The 6,533-nt window shown below is 45.9% G+C and overlaps 1 long non-coding RNA gene across 1 annotated transcript; it reads left to right on the forward strand.

Moving 5' to 3' along the window:
* The first annotated feature begins 1,976 nt into the window (after positions 1-1,976).
* On the forward strand, positions 1,977-5,984 carry LOC118163573. The gene is made up of 2 exons (XR_004749120.1): positions 1,977-2,533; positions 3,078-5,984. It is a non-coding gene; the product is annotated as an uncharacterized LOC118163573 (long non-coding RNA).
* The last annotated feature ends 549 nt before the right edge of the window (positions 5,985-6,533 follow it).

Here is a 6,533-nt window from a genome sequence, read left to right on the forward strand (position 1 = left end):
GGCTGCAATTGCCCAGCTGCTTCCTGCAAAGGTAATTGCTCTCCCCAAAATCTTCCAGCGTGGTCAGAGAGAGCACTGCTGCAGTTGCATTTGTTGGGAGATGCAATTTGCCACGTGAACTCATCGACTCGGCGCTCTCACTTACTCTCTCACCCCCCTCGCTCCACTTTTGCCTGTTTTGCATCACGGATGATGAATCCAAACTTGCACAGCAGTTGCTGGAGAGCCCGGCGAGATGACCCCCTCCCCCATTACCGCTTACAAAACACAATAAATAAATTCTAATAAATATATCTTCAAATCAAAACCATTTTGAGTTGCTTAACCGAGTGCATATCTAGTCCTTTGTACACATATTTGTACAAAGTGTTGCCTGTAATTTTAAAGATGCTTGCCTCAGGGAGGTTTCGTTTTTCCATTGAAGTCCCCTTGATTTACTGTACGCAATATGTTACAGCTTCCTTATTTGCTCCTTTGGGACAGTTACTGACAGTAAATCTCTATTAAAATATTCTTCCATATGGTTGCATGAAAATTTTATTGCAGTGAGCCTGAGGCTGAAGGTCACAGCTGAGTAGCTGCAGTTAAGTATTGCAGTCTATGGACTCCGAGGTACATCTGTTCTGGGAGCTGGAGCAAAATTAGAATTTTACTGTCAATAGCAGTTCTCCAAAACTAGTTCCATTTGTTTACTGTTGCAGGCCTGTAGCAAGGCAATACCCTCCGTATATGTGTTACAGGCCATCGTGGCTACATGATTTAGGTCTTTAGTTCCAATCCAAAAATTACAGAATCTGGAGGTCGCTGGAGAGAGTCCCTAATGTATATTTCATTTACGATACATGAAAATTTAATTTTCTCTCACATGATTTGCCTCTATTGCTTGCTTACACGTTTTTTGGCAATGGCTTCCCCGTTCATCGAAAGCTTTTCCGGGCTGTATATCACCCAAACTTTACAAATGATACAAAAGTACTATTTCTAATGGGTGACTCGCAAGCAAATGGGCAGCTCCGAAAACACCTCGCCGCTCCCCACCCAGCGGGGTCGAGGAACCCCCTGAATGCCAGCTGGCCGCGCTATATCAACCCTTTGGGACCCTTTATCGACCGGTCAGCAGGTCAGGCTCCTGTTGTAGAAGTGCCCCTGATCTGTACAACTTGGAGAGCTGTTTGAAAACAATGTTCCATTGTGGAGGGCCGCAGAGTATCGGAGTGTTAGATTGCTCTAAACATTACATTTAGCGATTGCCGCCAGGGTCAGCCAAATGTTAATCTACTGCTTGTATTTGTTTGAAATAAAAAAGGAAACATCTAGGCATATTTCTAAGCCCATCTTGTTTAGCAATATGACATCTATCAGAATGGCTCCGAGCCAAACCAGGCCTTTCCAATATGCGGCGTAATTTGGAATTTCTAACAGAGAAATCAAACCTAAAACGCATCTGCGATTTTAAACCTACGTTAACAACATTTTTTAAAAGGTTACAGCATCCAGCTTGATGGCATTGTGGACAACTGCCAGCCGAGAGATCTGAGAAGGTCAGGAGCAGAGAGCAGTTTAGAGACACTAACGCCTGCAAGGGAGCCGCGACGGTCTGCAGCACCAGCAGCAGAGCTCCAGGCCCTCAGGGACACGGGTTGGAGATGCCACAGAAGGGGACCTCACCCCCGAGAGTACTCACGCTGACCTTCTTGGACAGAGGTAATTTTCCAAATGCAGCCGCTGGATGGAAGAGCTGGCAGAGGAGATGGGGAAAATGTAATTTATATGATCTAGTCGCAAACTTTAGTTTCCACTGAAACTTGGGTCACTGCTGCAAAATAGCCTCTGGAACAAGGTGCAGTGACTGTTTGGTCTCACCTTGATGTGTGTCCATCTGGCCATTTCCTGAATCAAAAGATAAACACCACTGCATGCATGGCACCAGCATAAATCCATAGTGTTAGGGTGAATCTTGATGGAAGGATACCTTGGAAGCCTAGAGGATTTTTATTTTTTTTTTTAACAATGGCTATTTCTAGATTGATGTACGTGCAAGAATGTACTTCCACTGCGACTACAGCATGTGAAACAAGGTCTGTATGGGATATAGGGCAAGTTCTACCCAGCTAGAATTTCAATTTCCAACGTTGCTATTAATTGCTCGCTAAAAATCTTGTAAGAGTTAACCAAGGATGGTAGCTCTCCACCCAAACTGCAGTGCATTCTCTCATCCAGAATACATGTATGGTACACGGGGAAGAAGTTCCCCTTTTTGGTCACCAAGCTGTATGGCACCAGGAGCACGTGGGCTTGATGTGTGATCAAGCAGCGGATGAAGACGCCTTTGGATCTGGTGATCGACCCTCTGATAGCATGTGACAGGTCTTGTCATACCGACAGCAACATGCTTCAATCAAAACCAAGAGAAGGTTTTGAGCTGTGAAAGTGTTGTTAAGCAGCTGCCTGGCTACGAGTTACCAGTTCACTATGGATTTTAAACGATACAGAAATGTATCTTGCAGGGAAGACACCTATTATGGTTTTACAGGTGAGAGTTAATACTAATTAGATGTTTTGGTACTCACAGGCTTAATTAGTTCACTTGAATCTTGGTTCTCAAAGTAGGACAGACATAAAGTTGCCATAATGTTTTACCAAAATAGACATGTACTATAAAGAAGTGAAACAAATTCCTCACCGCTCTCTCCCACGCCCTGACAAGCCGATAAAAATGATATTAGGTGATTAAATGCAGAAATAAAAAAGGAGGCAGACATAATGATAAACTGTAATGAAGTCAAACAGCTGGCAGACTCCTTGGTGAATTTGCCACCTGATGGCTTGTACTAAGATCCAGGCAATGCCCCCAGCTCTCCGATCAGACGGCAGCCCCTGGTACACATGCTGAACACTGCCTCCCATTCATTAATTGGCTTGATAGAAACTCGCTGTCTTGCTAGAAGGACAGAAAACATCTATTTCATGTGTGTGCATCTGGGGAGAAAAAAAATACAGCAACAACCTCCAGTTCTCTAAAAAACCCACAGTAATACAAGATTAATGCTCCTGAATGAATTCAGGCTAATTTGCAGATTGCGGTTGGACTTGCAAACACCAGTCTCATCTAGAAGACATAAAGGCTTCTCTTCTTCTGAATTTGAGAGGAAATGTGTTTCAAGACTTGATTTGGAAATACAGGAACTGGTATCAGAAAAGGTCCCTTCTCTCTGAATTCCTGCATGAGGTAAGGAGAAAGAAGCTTCTGAATTTGCTTTTAAGGCAAGAAGGAGAACTCACAGGAGAGCCACCATTATCGCCGCCCCATCTCCAACTGACGACTGAAATTCCATTTCCATTTCTTGTTAATAATAAATACCAGCGAGGCCAGAGCCATTCTCATTCTGACCCCTGGCTGTATTCCCACTACTTAATGTCACGGCGGCGCCATGCACAGAGCATGCACAAAGGTCTCAACTCTGCAGAGCCCAGCCAGGCTCAGAGGTGGCTGCTGCCGACCCTCCTGGGCTGCCTCCAGTCCTCCTGCGCAGGCTGCAGGTACCCGTGCCAGTGTTTGCTCTGCAGAAAGCAACTGGAACATGACAGGATCCTTAATGGCTATTAACACAGCTTAACAAAGCCAAAGCGTGTTATCTTAGAGCTACATCCCCCGTCCGCCCGCTTCAGCTTTCTCCTAACTTGTAATATAATGAATGCTTGGCATGAACCACGAGCGAATACTGCTGTTTGCACTATTTTTAAAGCTAGCTCAGTACAAAGATCTGTGTCATCATCTGCATGTGTCTGTCTACCTGCGTTTGTCTTTCCTCATCTACACATCTTTTTACATGTAACCGTAGCACAGGGTGCCAGCCTCGGGGTGGGGGAAAAGCCCCATCCTGTTCTAAAATTATCCGCTTCGTTAAGACTTGTCTTTCTCTACTTAGAACACATTTTGACAAAGAGGGACGGCTGCTCCTTTAGCATTCACATTTGCCATATTAACGATGACAACTTCTCACAACCCAGCGGAGCACGGAGCTTTGTTCTGGGTAGCAGCCCACAGGAACTAACAACTCCGTACCCTTCGTTCCTTCTTCAAGTTCCCAGTGCCCACAGGAATAACATTAAAAGACTCTCAGAAAACACAGCTTTGCCTCTCTACAGACTTTTTTCCTTTAAAATCAAGCCTGCACTTCTCCTTCTTGGGACCTGCAGCTGGGACAAGAGTTCAGCCTGCCTGGGCTCCTGTCCCAACAAGAGGCAGTGTCAGTTTTGTTACTGGTTTCTTTTTTCCTTGCTCTAAACTCTTCCTGAATCTTCCCCTTCTACCTCACATCCTTTCCCATCTGCTTTCCTCCCTGTCTAAATATTATTTCATTGCTTACATTTTACCTGCATCAGTATTTTCCTTTCTGTGAGGGACTTTTCCCCTATATTCCACTTCAAAACCTCTGCCCTGCCGACTATCAGGCCCCGCTCCCTCCACCACCTTGCTCCTGACCCTCTCCCCAGTGCAGCCGTCTTCTCCGTTGCCATTCCTCACCTTCCTCCTCTGCTCTCTCCCTTCTGCCCTGACTGCTCAGGGCTCTCTCCCTCGTCCCCAGAGCAGCCACCCGCAGGGATGTCCCCGTCCCCTTCCCCCTCGCCCAGCACCATTCCCATAAGCAGGAAATACAGACGGCAGCTAAGGGGCCTTATACATGTGTTTCAAAAGCTTGATATACATAAATAAAAGCAAGTTGGTGACTAATTTATTTTCTCAGTATCTATTAAACACAGCATAAATTGCCCTGGACATACTCAGGCTGGAAATGAGAAGAAGGTTTATAACCACCAGAAGAAAGACAGCCTCTCAGTAGGAGTAGTGAGGGCAAGAAACCTAAATGGTTTCAAGATGCAACTAGATAAGCGTTTGAAAGGCATCATATGATGTGGTTGCCTTCAACAGCAGGGGACAGGACTTGATGACTTAGGAAGTTCCTTTCAGTATTAATTCTTATCTTCCTGTGTGGGCCCAACGTCACCCATGGCAGCCCCTGTGCACTGGGGACAGGAGGTATGGCGAAGGTTGCTGCTGGCCTTACAAACCAGGGGCAAAGGAACTGGTAAAGAGCTCTAAAGTATGTTTTAAAAGGATGGTCAAGCATTCAGGCTGCTCGTGTGTGAGCGTAACACGCTCCAATGCCCTCTCTGCTTTTTTCCCATGCAGAACAGGAGAGCAGCTAGGATCCTTTTTGTCCAATTTCTGAAAAGCCTCCTGCCTTTGGCTGGGAACACTCAGGCTCAGCAGCAGCCGAGGGGGTGTTTGCTGTGTGTGCACGGTTTCAGAGCAATCAACACGCTAAATTACAAAGTAAAATTAAGCTAAAAAGCAAAATCCAACATCACCCACAGGGTTCAGCCATACTCTTACTGGTACAGAGGCTGCAGAAGGAGGGCCCACAGCGACAGCCTGGGCACGAGCTCGCCATCACCTGTGGCCAAGCCAGGAGAGCTCGAGGAGGCATCTCCCCTCAGCTGAGCTCTCCCTGCCAGCAGCCCCTGCTGCAAGCTCAAAATCTGTTGGTTAAATCTTTATTGGAAGGTTGATTTAGCATCTTCAGTGAAAGAAAAGACATATTTCCTTGCAGTGGAGGCAGGCTACAGGCACAGACACAGGCACTCGCAGCAGCTCAGCTGAAGGGAGATAACTTTTTAAGCTGTTTTAATTCACCTGCCCCAAACTGCTGCAAGTGGTAGCAGCTGGGGATGACACGGTCCGCAGCGATGCTTGCAGGGCGAGTTGACATCTGCAAATCTTCTAAGACCTACATAACACAAAACGCAAAGTCCCGCCGTACCAGCTCTGCCTGTCATTTATTATTTGCTCCTTTGCCTGCAGCTCCTTTTGAAGCTTTAAAAGCTTTTGTTTTTGATAGTAAAAGGATATTTGTGCCTTGCCTGTAGAAACGTCAGCCCTGTATTGTTCAGTCCACAATAAAATATGTGTTTCAGTTTGATTTATTGCTCTCAGTTTACTTTGCCTTAAGTTGGCAGCATTTCCTGGTTTGGATTTTGCTGATGGCTTTACAGTTCCTTTTTCTGTATTAGGGCAGCCAGTTTTATGTTTGTTATTCCTACTCCAAGACTATATTCGAAATGACTAGGAGTTGTAGTGTTTGAAATCTGATTATTTACAGCAATGCCTCTACTTGTGAATGCACTTCCAGTAGAAATTGTCTGAAAGCAGACACATGGACTCAATTGAAGACATGTTTTTAAAGTTACTTGTCAGAGGAATGAATCCTTCTGGCCACTTTGGAGCTTCTAAGGGTTCGCTTTTTTATAGCCGTATTATATTTAGGCAGAAAAACAGAAAACCGCAACACCGAGCAGGTTTCAAAATGCAAGGCTGCCACGTGAGCCGCCAAGAGGGACAGCCAGGCCCGTCACCCACAGCACCCACTTGGCCTCCCTCTCCAGCTGGCCGAGCTGCACGCACTGGTCCAAGAGCTCCCTGCGAGCTCCTGGCCACCAAACCTCACTTCTCACCCACTGGTATCCCTCAA

This window comes from Oxyura jamaicensis, chromosome 3, assembly GCF_011077185.1.
Source record: "Oxyura jamaicensis isolate SHBP4307 breed ruddy duck chromosome 3, BPBGC_Ojam_1.0, whole genome shotgun sequence".
Lineage (NCBI taxonomy): Eukaryota > Metazoa > Chordata > Aves > Anseriformes > Anatidae > Oxyura > Oxyura jamaicensis.